This window comes from Triticum dicoccoides, chromosome 4B (genome assembly GCF_002162155.2).
Source record: "Triticum dicoccoides isolate Atlit2015 ecotype Zavitan chromosome 4B, WEW_v2.0, whole genome shotgun sequence".
In the NCBI taxonomy this organism is placed as follows: domain Eukaryota; kingdom Viridiplantae; phylum Streptophyta; class Magnoliopsida; order Poales; family Poaceae; genus Triticum; species Triticum dicoccoides.
Genome location: NC_041387.1, coordinates 468,612,721 through 468,625,962, shown reverse-complemented (window position 1 = coordinate 468,625,962; position 13,242 = coordinate 468,612,721).

Below are 13,242 nucleotides of genomic sequence, written 5' to 3'. Positions count from 1 at the left end.
ATCACCTGACTTAGGCAAAAGAGTGTGCCTGAGGATCCAGTTGATTGTTGGCAGTCCTGACAGAAGGTAATGTATTGATCCAAACTTGTGTGTCTCAATAGCAGCATCTAGGATCTCTCTGTACATATGTGCCATGGAGTTGTGATCCTTCTTATTCTTGGCATAGACATCCAAGTCATCCTCATTCTCCTTAGGTGCATTGATCAAATTTTCCCATTCTTCAACTCTTGATTGGTACCTAGTACCTTCAGACATCCAGACAATCCTTCCATCTGGATAGAAGTGAGCTGTGGAGTAGAACTGCATAATAAGCTCAGCATTCCAATTTGTGAGCTTCTTCCCAACAAAGTCATCCACTCTACAAGCATTGAAATTGTCATACACTCCTGGATAATGCTCTTCATTCTTCCTGATGTACTCCCAGTCCACCCATCTCATATCACAGACTATTGGCTTCTTGCCAAGCAACACTTTCTCATAGAAGTCCTGTTGTTCTTTTGTACGGAACCTATAGTCCACAGCAGTGCTCCTCCTGACTGCATAGGGATCAGTCAATCTCCACTGTCTAAGTCTTGCATCCTTCCTTAGCTTCATATCCTCAGCTACAGGATGAACATCATTGTGATCTGGAATTTTGGGCTTCAACTTTCTCAAAACATGTTCCTCATCATCTTCTTCTTCAAAAGCAGCTTCAGGCACTGGGGCCTTGTTCTTCTCTCCAGCAGGAATGTTCCTTGTATTCCTCTTGGGTGCAGTTTTGGGTTTTGGAGCAGCTACCTTGGAAGCTTCCTTGGGCTTTGATGAAGTAGCCCCTGACCTGATAGCATCACACATAAGCTTTTGAGCTTTAGGTGCTGGTGCAGCAACCCCTTCCTCGTCTTCTTCTTCCATCATGGAAGGCCTTCCAACAACCCTGGCCATGGTCTTCTTGACCCTTTCCTTCCTCTTCTTCCCTTTTGCAGCCTCTTTGGGTTTAGATTCCAAAGGTATTTGAGTGGAGGCTCTGGCTTTAGACATGGGAATTCTTCTTGCAGGTGCTTTGGTCTTCATACCAGGCTTAGTGGTAGCAGTTGTGCCATACTCCTTCTTCAGCACCTTCTTTTTGGAAGTGGCCTCATCCTCAATAGCCACATAGTCTTCATCCTCAGACTCTGAGATTCTCTTATTTCTGGCCCTGGTTGCAGCCTTGGGTAGGTTGCTGGGTGTGCTCCTGCTACCATGATAGTTGCTTGAGGGACTAGTGCCCTCACTCAAGTGAACCTGCTCCTCAGACTTGTTCTGACTGTCACTTTGATCAGACATGTTGCAAACACTGACAGCAGACCCTATGAGTAGATATAAATGAGGTAGAGTAGATGAGCATCACAAAATGCAGAGGTTTTTGCAAAAGAATGAGTCAAAAACTTAGTTTTAGTTTTCCACAGAAAGCATTTCGGATCTACCGATTTGTAAACTCGGTGATACCGAAGCAGCTTTTGGAACCTAAACTAGTGAACTCGGTCAGACCGAGTCATAGTTCGGTGGCACCAAGACTGCTAGGGTTTCACAAAGTCCTGAACTCGGTCACACCGATTTGCAATTCTCGGTCAGACCAAGAATCACATGTGCAATGGCCTTGGCCAAATCGGTGGAACCGATTTCTATAACTCGGTTGGTCCGAGATGGTTTCGGCGGAAACCTAACCCTAAATTTTCAATCCACAACTAAACTATGGAGTGTTTTCGCTGGATAAGATGATCTCAATTGTGGCAAGATACATGGCAAAACAATGTGCTAGGAATCGGAGTGGGATTAGCACAAGGATCAAGTCCATACCCTAGTTCGGTGATGGACTTGCTACGGCGGCAACGGCGGAGATGATTCCCGTTGACAGCGGTGGAGACCAGCGGCAGGAGGCATCTGGCGATGAGGAGGACGATCCGTAGACCCAGGGAGGCAGAGCAGGTTGAGCGCGGGCGAAGGGATTCGGAGAAATTTCCAAATTTTGGCCCGGGGATATATATAGCCTGACCCTGTCGGTGTGACCGAGTGGAACAACTCGGTGGCACCGAGATGCATAACTGCAAGCAGTTACTACAACTCGGTGTGACCGAAAAGTTCAAATCGGTTGCACCGAGATTGAAAACCTAGATCGACTTAGTGATCTCGGTGTGACCGAATTGGATTTCTCGGTCAGACCAAAACGCACAAAGAAGTTTTGGAAGTTTAAGTCTATGACGAAACGGGGACTCTGAGTGCTCCTCACACAGAGTGGTTCGAATCTGACTTGATCAAACTTTGTGATGTATCATGAATAGAGTTTGAGACAAGAAAAGCATAGATAGCTAGAGAAGGTTCTTAGGCATACTTGTCCATCCACTTGGCAAAAGAAAAGAAATCAAACAATCAAAACAACAAGTGGATGTCCTCGAATGAGTGAAATATGCAACCAACATGCTCACGCAATAAAATGACAAATGAAATATGTGGCAAAGCATGCACAACCATTCTAGCATCTATCAAGCAATTGGTGATGACTATGTCATCTATATATGAGTATATTGACTTAGGAGTCAAATGAGAACATTTGATCATAGGTCATACTCATCGTTTAATCTATGCATTGTTGTGTTCACACCATTTGAGTTGCTTTACCTCAATTCTTAGAGTAAAGCTCCCCCTAGATGTGAGATCCCCCCTAAGAGGGATGAACTAACCTTGGGTTTTGTCGATGATGACTTCATGTAGGTTTTGAAGATTTGGATGCTCAATGTTGATGTATATCATTTGGAGCAATCCTTTGGAGTGAGTTGCATTTTCAATACCTACATGGGTTAGTCCCACAAGGAACAAACAAGGATATCCATAGACATAGAGTGATGCATACACAAGATGATGTCCATGAAAGCATTAGGTTACCTTGTTCCTTGCCTTACCAACAAGAGGGTTTGTGACTCCTTGAAGTAGTGCAAGATGTGGAAGTTGATTGCACTTATCCTTGCCAAAATGATAAGAGTGAAGTATGTTGGTGGAGTCACCCTCAAGAACTCTCTAGTTCTTCTTCTTCGGGATCCACATCATCTTGATGCGAATCCTTGGAGTTGTAGTCGTACTTGATGAAGTAGAACTTGATGTAGTCTTGGGAACCCACTTGACCAAGGCCTTGGGAGCTTCTTCAAATGCATCAATCTCCTCTTGAAGCTCATCCTTGCCTTTTTGCTTGTGGTCTTGTGGTGGAATATCATCTTGAGCTTATGTCCCTTTGAAGGAAGTAGGATCATACTTCTCTTGTTGAGGAACAAACTTCGTCTTGGGGTATTGATCTTCTTCCCATTCAACTCCATTGGCATTGAACTTTCGTTCAAAACCAACACCTTGGTTCTTCCGGTGCCTTCCTTGCTTGCGTACAATTTCCTCGAATTGCTTACTCCCGGCAAGGCTCTTGTAAACACCTTTCTCTATAATTCCCTTCAATAAGCTATTTTCTTGCTCAAGTGTAACTTGGCTAAGAGAATCATTAGTGGAATCAAGAGAACTACTAGAAGCAACAACATTGGATTTAACATGATTATTGTTACTACTAGAGGAAGAATCCTTTTTGTCTTGTTACTAGACTTGACTTGAGGCATGTAAGTAGATAAGAGTAAACGCTTGGCAATGTAAGAAGAACTTTTCTTGCGAAGATCATCATTGATTGCCTTTAAGAACTCATGCTCTTGCTCAAGATTGAGCTTTTCAAAGCATAACTTCTCATGAGTTCTTAAAAGTTCTCGATGATCTCCTAAGATAGTTTCATGAGCTAACTTAAGAGTGTTTAGTTCCCTAGTTAGAAGCTCAATCTTCTCCTTATCATTGTCATTCGTTTTATCTTGATTAGCATGATTAATTGACGTTTCATCATAGTATTCATCACTAGGGTTGTCAATAAGTAAATCATCATCACCTAACTAGTCATCTTCATCACTATTGAAATCAACATACTCGGGGTGTGTTACCTTTGGGCCTTTAGCCATGAAGCATCTTCCAAGTCCTTCATTTGGTGAATTAAATATGTCGTAGGAGTTGGTTGACACAAGTGCTAGACCGACAACACCTTCATCTTGAGTATGTTCGGAGTCCGAGTGATAGCTTCTCTCGGAGTGATGGTCGGAGTCGGAACCGGATACCCATTCAACAACATGAGCTTGATGTCTTCGTTTTGTGTAGCTCCTTGATGACTTGTCCTTCCTTTCTGAATCCTTGCTTCTCCGGGGTGTTCTTCATTCATAACGATCATCTCTACTCCTTCTCTCTCTTGGTGGTGATTCTTCTCTTATACTTCTCCTCTTAGGTGATTCTTCTCTTCTTTTGTAGGGAGCCGTACACTCATTGGAATAGTGTTCGGGTCTTCCACAATTGTAGCAATTACACTCTCGACTAGAAGATCTTTTGTCATTGAAGGACCTTGACTTGGAACTTCTTTCCTTGCTTCTATTCTTGTAGAACTTGTTGAAGTTCTTCACCATTAGGCTCAATTCTTCATTCAAGGTTTGTTTCTCACTAGATGATGTGGGGGCTTCACATGAGGCTTTGTAAGCACCACTTGACTTGTTGTGGAGCTCCTCCTTATCCTTGAGTGACATCTCATGAGCAACAATTCTTCGAATGACTTCCGTTGGCTTGAGATTCTTGTAACTGGGCATCATTTGGATCAATGTGCACATGGTATCATATTTTCCATCCAATGCTCTTAGGATCTTCTTGATGATGAATTTGTCGGTCATCTCTTCACTTCCCAAGCCGGCAATCTCATTTGTAATGAGAGAAAGCCTAGAGTACATTTCAGCGACGCCTTCACCATCCTTCATCTTGAACTTGTCAAGTTGACTTTGAAGCACATCCAACTTGGATTCCTTGATGGAGTCGGTACCTTCGCGCATATCAATCAAAGTATCCCAAATTTCCTTTGCATTCTCAAGATGGCTGATTTTGTTCAATTCTTTGGGGCACAATCCGTTGAAGAGGATATCACAAGCTTGAGCGTTGTATTACAGCATCTTCAACTCATCCGCGCTAGCTTCATGGTTCGGTTCTCTCCCATCAAAGAATTCACCTTGCAAGCCAATACACACAATAGCCCAAACGGCGGGGTTATGTCCAAGAATATGCATTTTCATCTTATGCTTCCAACTAGCAAAATTAGTACCATCAAAGTAAGGACCTCTATGATGGTAGTTTCCCTTGCTAGATGCTATACTCTCCTAGGTTGTGAAACCAAGGCTATGATTACCAAAAGCTATGGAAATCAAAGCAAATGGAGACCAAAGCTTTGATACCACTTGTAGGATCGAAAGTATGTCTAGAGGGGGGTGTGATTAGACTACTTGACCAAATAAAAACTTATCCTTTTCCCAATTTTAGTCTTTGGTAGAATTTAGAAAACCTAGCACAAGTCAAGCAATCTTAACACAATTCAAGCAAGCACGCAAAGAGTATATGAGCAGCGGAAAGTAAAGCATGCAACTTGCAAGAATGTAAAGGGAAGGGTTTGGAGAATTCAAACGCAACTGGATACACAGATGTTTTTGTCGTGGTTCCAATAGGTGGTGTTATCGTACATCCACGTTGATGGAGACTTCAACCCACGAAGGGTAACGGCTGCGCGAGTCCATAGAGGGCTCCACCCACGAAGGGTCCATGAAGAAGCAACCTTGTCTATCCCACCATGGCCGTCGCCTATGAAGGACTTGCCTCACTAGTGGTAGATCTTCACGAAGTAGGCGATCTCCTTGCCCTTACAAACTCCTTGGTTCAACTCCACAATCTTGTCGGAGGCTCCCAAGTGACACCTAGCCAATCTAGGAGACACCACTCTCCAAGAAGTAACAAATGGTGTGTTGATGATTAACTCCTTGCTCTTGTGCTTCAAATGATAGTCTCCCCAACACTCAACTCTCTCTCACAGGATTTGGATTTGGTGGAAAGAAGATTTGAGTGGAAAGCAACTTGGGTAAGGCTAGAGATCAAGAATCATATGGTAGGAATGGAATATCTTGGCCTCAACACAAGTGTAGGTGGTTCTCTCTTAGAAAATGCAAGTTGGAAGTGTAGGTACGTTCTGATGCCTCTCTCCACGAATGAAGAGGAGGTGGAGGGGTATATATAGCCTCCACACAGAATCTAACCGTTACACACAACTTGCCAATCTCGGTGGGACCGAATTGAGAAACTCGGTCGGACCGATTCAGCAAATCTAGTGACCGTTAGGATTTTTGGTGGGACCTACATGCAACTCGGTAGGACCGATATGGTTAGGGTTAGGGCATAACGTAATCTCGGTGAGACCGATTACACAAACTCGGTGGGACTGCTTTTGGTAATAAGCTAACCAGAGAGTTGGTCAGGTAAACTCAGTGGGACCGGTTCGCTCATTTCGGTGAGACTGAAATGTTATGAAAGGGAAACAGAGAGTTTACATTGCAATCTCGGTGGGACCGGTCGCTCATCTTGGTGGTACCAAAATGTTACGAAGGGAAACAGAGAGATTACAATCCCATCTCGGTGAGACCGAGATCCCTATTGGTGAGACCAATTTGCCTAGGGTTTGTGGCAGTGGCTATGACATCTGAACTCGGTGGCGCCGGATAGAAGAATCGGTGGGGCCAAGTTGGACTTTTGGTTTAGGTCATATGTGGATGTGAGAAGGTAGTTGAGGGCTTCGGAGCATATCACTAAGCACTTTGAGCAAGCAAGCCATTAAGCAACACCTCATCCCCTCTTCATAGTATTGGCTTTCCTATAGACTCAATGTGATCTTGGACCACTAAAATAGAAAATGTAGAGTCTTGTCCTTGAAGCTTGAGCCAATCCTTTTGTCCTTAGCATTTTGAGGGGTCCACTTTTCTCATCCATGCCATGCCATTCATTGAGCTTTCCTGAATTATTTATCTTGAAATAGCATTAGCTCAATGAGCTATATGTTGTTCGGAATTACCAAAACCACCTAGGGATAGTTGCACTTTCATAACCCAATTATCGTTGATGATTCCTTTGATGCAAACTATAAACTGTTCAGGAATCAGAATGGTGAAGTGCTTGCCAGGTATATTGGTACTAACTGCAGGAATGGATCACCTCTTAAGAAGATCTGGGAACCCCAAAAGTTGTCTTGAAAGTCTTCCCGTGAATGTCATCATGACACCACCTGGGAAGAAGACAAATCCCATACCAAAGGCTTCATATGGTCCAAAGGATTCATACGGATAGAGGACTCACCAGAGTCACCCTAATGCCAATGTTTTGCAGGGAAACAATACTCAGACTTTTGAATATGAGTGTGTTTCGTCAAACCGCTATGTTCATAAGACCAAGAACTTTTCTGCTTATTCTTATGAGTATTTTTCACCTCCTACAAGGCTATTTGCTAGGGCTCCAAAGCCGAAGTTCTTAGATGTTGCACTTAGACTCATTGCTTCTAAGCCACCCCTGAAGATGTGGGTGGTTAAGAAAACATAACTCTCTTTTGCAGGGAAAGGTCTCCAGCCGGAAATCAAAGGCTTCTGGTGCTTATGCTGGGGACCTTAAACATCTTGTGGGACGCAAGATAAAATATCCAAATGGTCTTACTATGTACTTAGTCCCAGGATTCCTTGACAATCATCCTATTTATCCTAACTGTCGGTGTCAAAACCAGCGGATCTCAGGTAGGGGGTCCCGAACTGTGCGTCTAGGCGGAAGGTAACAGGACACAAGGGACACGATGTTTTTACCCAGGTTCGGGCCCTCTCGATGGAGGTAAAACCCTACTCCTGCTTGATTAATATTGATGATATGGGTAGTACAAGAGTTGATCTACCACGAGATCAGAGAGGCTAAACCCTAGAAGCTAGCCTATGGTATGATTGTTGTATATCTCTATCGACTAGCCTGGCATCGGTTTATATAATGCACCAGAGGCCTAGTATAACAAGAGTCCTAGATGAATACGCCGGTGGGGGAGGAGTCCTTGTCTTGATCGCCAAGTCTTGCGGAATCTTCCTTGTATGCGGTAGCTGTCCGGACTGGCCCATGAGTATACAGCCATGGGGGTCCTCGGCCCAATCTAACAGATCGGGAGATGACGTGGTGAGTACCCCCTAGTCCAGGACACCGTCAGTAGCCCCCTGAACCGGTCTTCAAGTTTAGGGACGCTCCTTGATTCTTCCGAACCGCTCTTCATCTTCAGTCGTCGGTCTTGAAAACTGGTTCAACAAATCTTCTCATCTTCGATCTTGAGGATCGCCGAAATGCATTCGACGAGTTTACACGTCAGGTATCCGAGGAGCCCCTTTAAGTTTCCGGCCTTTATCAATGCCTTGTTATTTTTATGCCACACCTCGGGTTTGAAGTTGTTCCCGGGTGGCAGTGTCCTCTTGCGTCCGAGCTCCAACGCCGGATTGCATTCGAGGTATCTTTTGCAGCCAAGCACCAACGTCGGACTGCTTCCGAGCTCCAACGCCGGAATGTATCCAAGCTCTAACGTCGGACTATGTCCAAGCTCCTACGCCGGACAGTATCCGAGCTCCAACGCCAGACTATATCCGAGATGTCATATATCATCTGGGTTCAAAAAAGTTGAAGAAGTTTAGCCAAGCTTAATGTCGGGAATGCCCTTTAAGGAGCCAGCCACTTGCTTCCGAGCTATATGTCGAACTGCTTCCGAGGTGGTTAAGCACCTCGGTCATGGGCTGATTTTTGGTCAATGTTTTTATTGATGCAATTTATTCTCTGACGAGATACATAGCCAGTAGCCGTCAATGTGTGTATCGGTCTAAAACCCGAGATGCACCTGAAGGATGACATAAGACTGCTGATCCCAGTAACTGCTGAGACTCAGGTTGATTAGCAAAATCGGCCTGAGGATCAAGTCCTAGCTCAGCAGAATACTTAGGGACACAAAAAGCGGCGTGCTCAGTCCTCGAGACTTAGGTTGGGTGCGGCCGACCAACCTGAGGATCAAAATCTCCTCGGAAACTGTATTGCACTTAAAATTTCCTGCATAGAACAGGCAATGCAGTAGCCCCCGAGACACTGGTTGGGTGGCAACACCAGATCAGGGGATCGATGTGCCCCTTTAATATTTGTGAATAATAAGCCCGAAGCCCAGTAGCCCCCGAGCCTTAATGCGGGCACGGGTGGCCGAATTAAGGAATGATATCCATAGTAAATCACAAATTATGTGTAATGACTCTATGTATCCAAGTACTTTACGTCATTAATGCTCGGATCCGCATTGTACAGAACTTTGTTGACTGACCATCAGCTTCCACCTCCTCGGCTAATAGCCGAGGAGTGTTTGTCCTACTTTATAAAGCCTTTATGAGGGCAAAGATTTACAACAAACAAGGCAATCTGGCCATACGGTTTTATAAACAAAGGTATGTAGAGAGATATGTTATATTACTGTTTAACAGAAGAAATGTCTTCCAAAGAAAATAGTCCCGCTATCAGTTCCTTTCTTTGGGTTGTCATGCTAAGCATGATCATGAAACCTCAGCTCCAATGTAAGAGCAAAATATCGAGGATTTAGTTTGGGAGGCCAGTTAATAGCCCCCGGTAGTGTTCGGCGACAGTCGAGGTCAAGCCGTAAACACTTCGGCCATTGTTATGAATGGCCCATCGTTTAACACCGTCATCAGATCGCTGACCAGTTTACGCTTATTGTGACAGTCAGTTTTCGGCTTTCTCCACTAAGGTGCTTAACCATGTGAGCTGGAAGCACAATCACAGTGGTTCTCCCTTTGCACACCTGGACGAACAAAGGGGAACGTAGGAGGCAAGCGCAGGAGCCAGTGTAACACCCACGATGCGGCTATATCTCCCATGTGTCGAAGCACGACTTAGAGGCATAACCGCATAGTGGTTTTGTCGCAAGAAGGGTCATCTTCACACAATCCCATGTAATGAACAAGAATGGGATAAAGAGAGTTGGCTTACAATCGCAACTTCACACAGTACATAAATAAGATCATACATCATTCAAAATACACTCATAGACCGGCTACGGTCAAATTCAAATGAAAAGAAGACAACCCCAAATGCTAGATCCCCGATCGTCCCGACTGGGCTCCTCTACTGATCATCTGGAAACGATACATAGTAACGTCCAAGGGCCTCATCAAACTCCCACTTCAGCTCAGTTGCGCCATCTGGGCTGGTGTCCTCGGCACCTGCATCTATTTTGGTAGAATCTGTGAGTAACGAGGACTCAGCAATCTCACACCCGCGATATCAAGACTATTTAAGCTCATAGGTAGGAAAAGGGGTAATATGGTGGAGCTGCAGCGAGCACTAAGCATATATGGTGGCTAACATACACAAGAAAGAGCAAGAAGAGAAGCAATGCAATGGTCGAGAAGCTAGAAGCGATCAAGAAGTGATCCTGAAACTACTTACGTCAAGCATAACTCAAACCGTGTTCACTTCCCGGACTCCGCCGAGAAGAGACCATCACGGCTACACACATAGTTGATGCATTTTAATGAAGTCAAGTGTCAAGTTATCTACAACCGGACATTAACAAATTCCCATCTGCCTCATAACTGCGGGCATGGCTTTCAAAAGATAATATACCCTGCAGGGGTGTCCCAACTTAGCCCATCACAAGCTCTCATGGTCAACGAAGGATATACCTTCTCCCGGGAAGACCCGATCAGCCTCGGAATCCCGGTTCGCAAGACATTTCAACAATGGTAAAATAAGACCAACAAAGCCGCCCGAAGCACCGACAAATCCCGATAGGAGCTGCACATATCTCGTTCTCAGGGCACACCGGATGAGACATCCTACGAGTAAAACCAACCCTCAAGTTTCCCCGAGGTGGCCCCGCAGTCTACTCAGTTCGGACCAACACTCGAAGGAGCACTGGCCCGGGGGGGTTAAAATAAAGATGACCCTCGAGCTCGCGAAAACCCAAGGGAAAAAGGCTTAGGTGGCAAATGGTAAAACCAAGGTTGGGCCTTGCTGGAGGAGTTTTATTCAAAGCGAACTGTCAAGGGGGTCCCATAAATCACCCAACCGTGTAAGGAACGCAAAATCAAGGAACATAGCACCGGTATGACGGAAACTAGGGCGGCAAGAGTGGAACAAGTCACCAGGCATAAGGCCGAGCCTTCCACCCTTTACCAAGTATATAAGGTGCATTAATTAAACAGGAGATATTGTGATATCCCAAAATATCCATGTTCTGACCAGGAACAAACTTCATCTTCACCTGCAACTACCAACGCTATAAGAGGGGCTGAGCGAAAGCGGTGACATAGCCAAACAATGGTTTGCTAGGACAGGATGGTTAGAGGTTTGATATGGCAATAGGTAGTCATGATAAACAGTGGCAGGTAGAGCTCACATAGCGAAAGAGCGAGTACTAGCAAGCAAAGATAGAAGTGATATCGAAGGTATGGTCATCTTGTCTGCAAAGTTCTCAGAGTTGTCAAAAGCTTGATCCTCGTTAGCGTACTCAACAGGTTCCTCGTGCACGTACTCGTCTCCCAGCTCTACAAAAATCAAGAACACAAGCAAAGGAACCACAATAAATCACGGTGCAATGCACAAGCAACATGATGCAATACATGTCATGATATGCGAGATGTGATATGCAATGCGTATGCGTGCTTCGGGAGGAAAAAGGATGAACAAGGCATCAACTTGGAAAACCAAGTATGCCGCTGGAAAGATGAGATGATTTCGGTTGAAATCGATATGAAGATCACCGGGAACGGATGCACGGTTTGCAAATGGCAAGCAAAACAAGAATGACACAAAGCTGCGATTAACAGCACGATGCTACTTAGCATGCAACAAGAAACTATGCTACAGCACCCCAACATGAAAACATAAAATATGGCAGTGATCTACAGGAGATGCTTAACAAATAGGAACATTGAGCTACGGCTAAATCACATCATAACAGGTTCAAACAAGCATGGCAAAAGAGCTAAAAATATCAGGTTGGACATGGCATAAACAGCATCACGAAGCAATGTTCAGAGCAAGTTATCAACATGCTACAGGAACCTATAATAGCAAAACAAGGCATGGCATGAATATAGTCAAATCATAGATCAAAAGTCCCTTACTGACCATAAGCCAAAAAGGATCAGAAAACATGATGGCACCCATGTAAACATAGCAAGTTTCGTTAACAGATTCAGCAAACAGAGCATGGCATTAACAGAATTATGAAGGCACCTTCATGAGCTTGATGCACTCACTACAGAGCACTTCATGATAAACTAAGCATACATCCATCAAAAAGACATGGCATAGAAGCTATACCTGGCAAGAACAACATCATAGCATACACGGATCAACTACAACAACCTTGGCAAAATTGAATAACATGTCAACAATCTGCCAGGAAACATTTTGAAGCAAAAGTAGAGCACGAAAATTACATGCTAGACTACTCCATAATTGCAACCAGAGGCATGGATGGATAGAGCATAACCATATGTTCAAAACACCCTTACTGAAGTATCTCAAAATATGCATGGATCTCTCTGTAGCATCAAGTTTACATGGCATGGAAATAACAGCAGAACAGGGACTAAAATCAGCAATATCACGAAGCCTAGTTTGCATGCTTGTGCTAGTCACCACATTGATCAAAAAAATACATGGCAAGTACCTCTGTAAAGAAGACATGGCATAGTTCAACTCACATGTAGGGCTCAAGTTCATAAAATGCACACATCAATCATGGCAAAAATGACAAAAGTGCATGTTCTGATAAGAATCTGAAACTAACATTATGAAGCACTCTTCCAACAGCATTTCGGGCATCAAGGTGAGCTCAATGAAAATGATGCAATGAGATGAAATGATGTACTCTTCGAGGCGAACAATGCGGTATGCTACACGCCCAAAACGGAGCCACGGGTGCAAAGTTATGATGCGATGAACATGCAACAAAATATCTGCAGAAAAATACTTAGAGGGAAAACGGGGTCAACCCTAGGCTCTTCGGATCTGGATCTGGGGCGCGGGCTTCGAGGTTAGCCGTCCGGAGTCGTGGTGGCCGGTGCTGGGGAGGAGGCGAGGAGGTGCGCTGGTGAGGTTGGAGGAGGCGGCCGGCGTCGAGCTCCTCCACGGGCGCGCGTGCGCGCGGGGATCCGGAGGCTGGCCGGGTGGCGCGAGGTCGGACGATGGCGGGAGCTCTCCGGCGAGGGCGGCGGCTGGACGAGGCGGCGGGCGCGACCCGGGCGCATGGGCCGGGAGGGCCCCGCCTGGGCCCGGCGGGTCTGC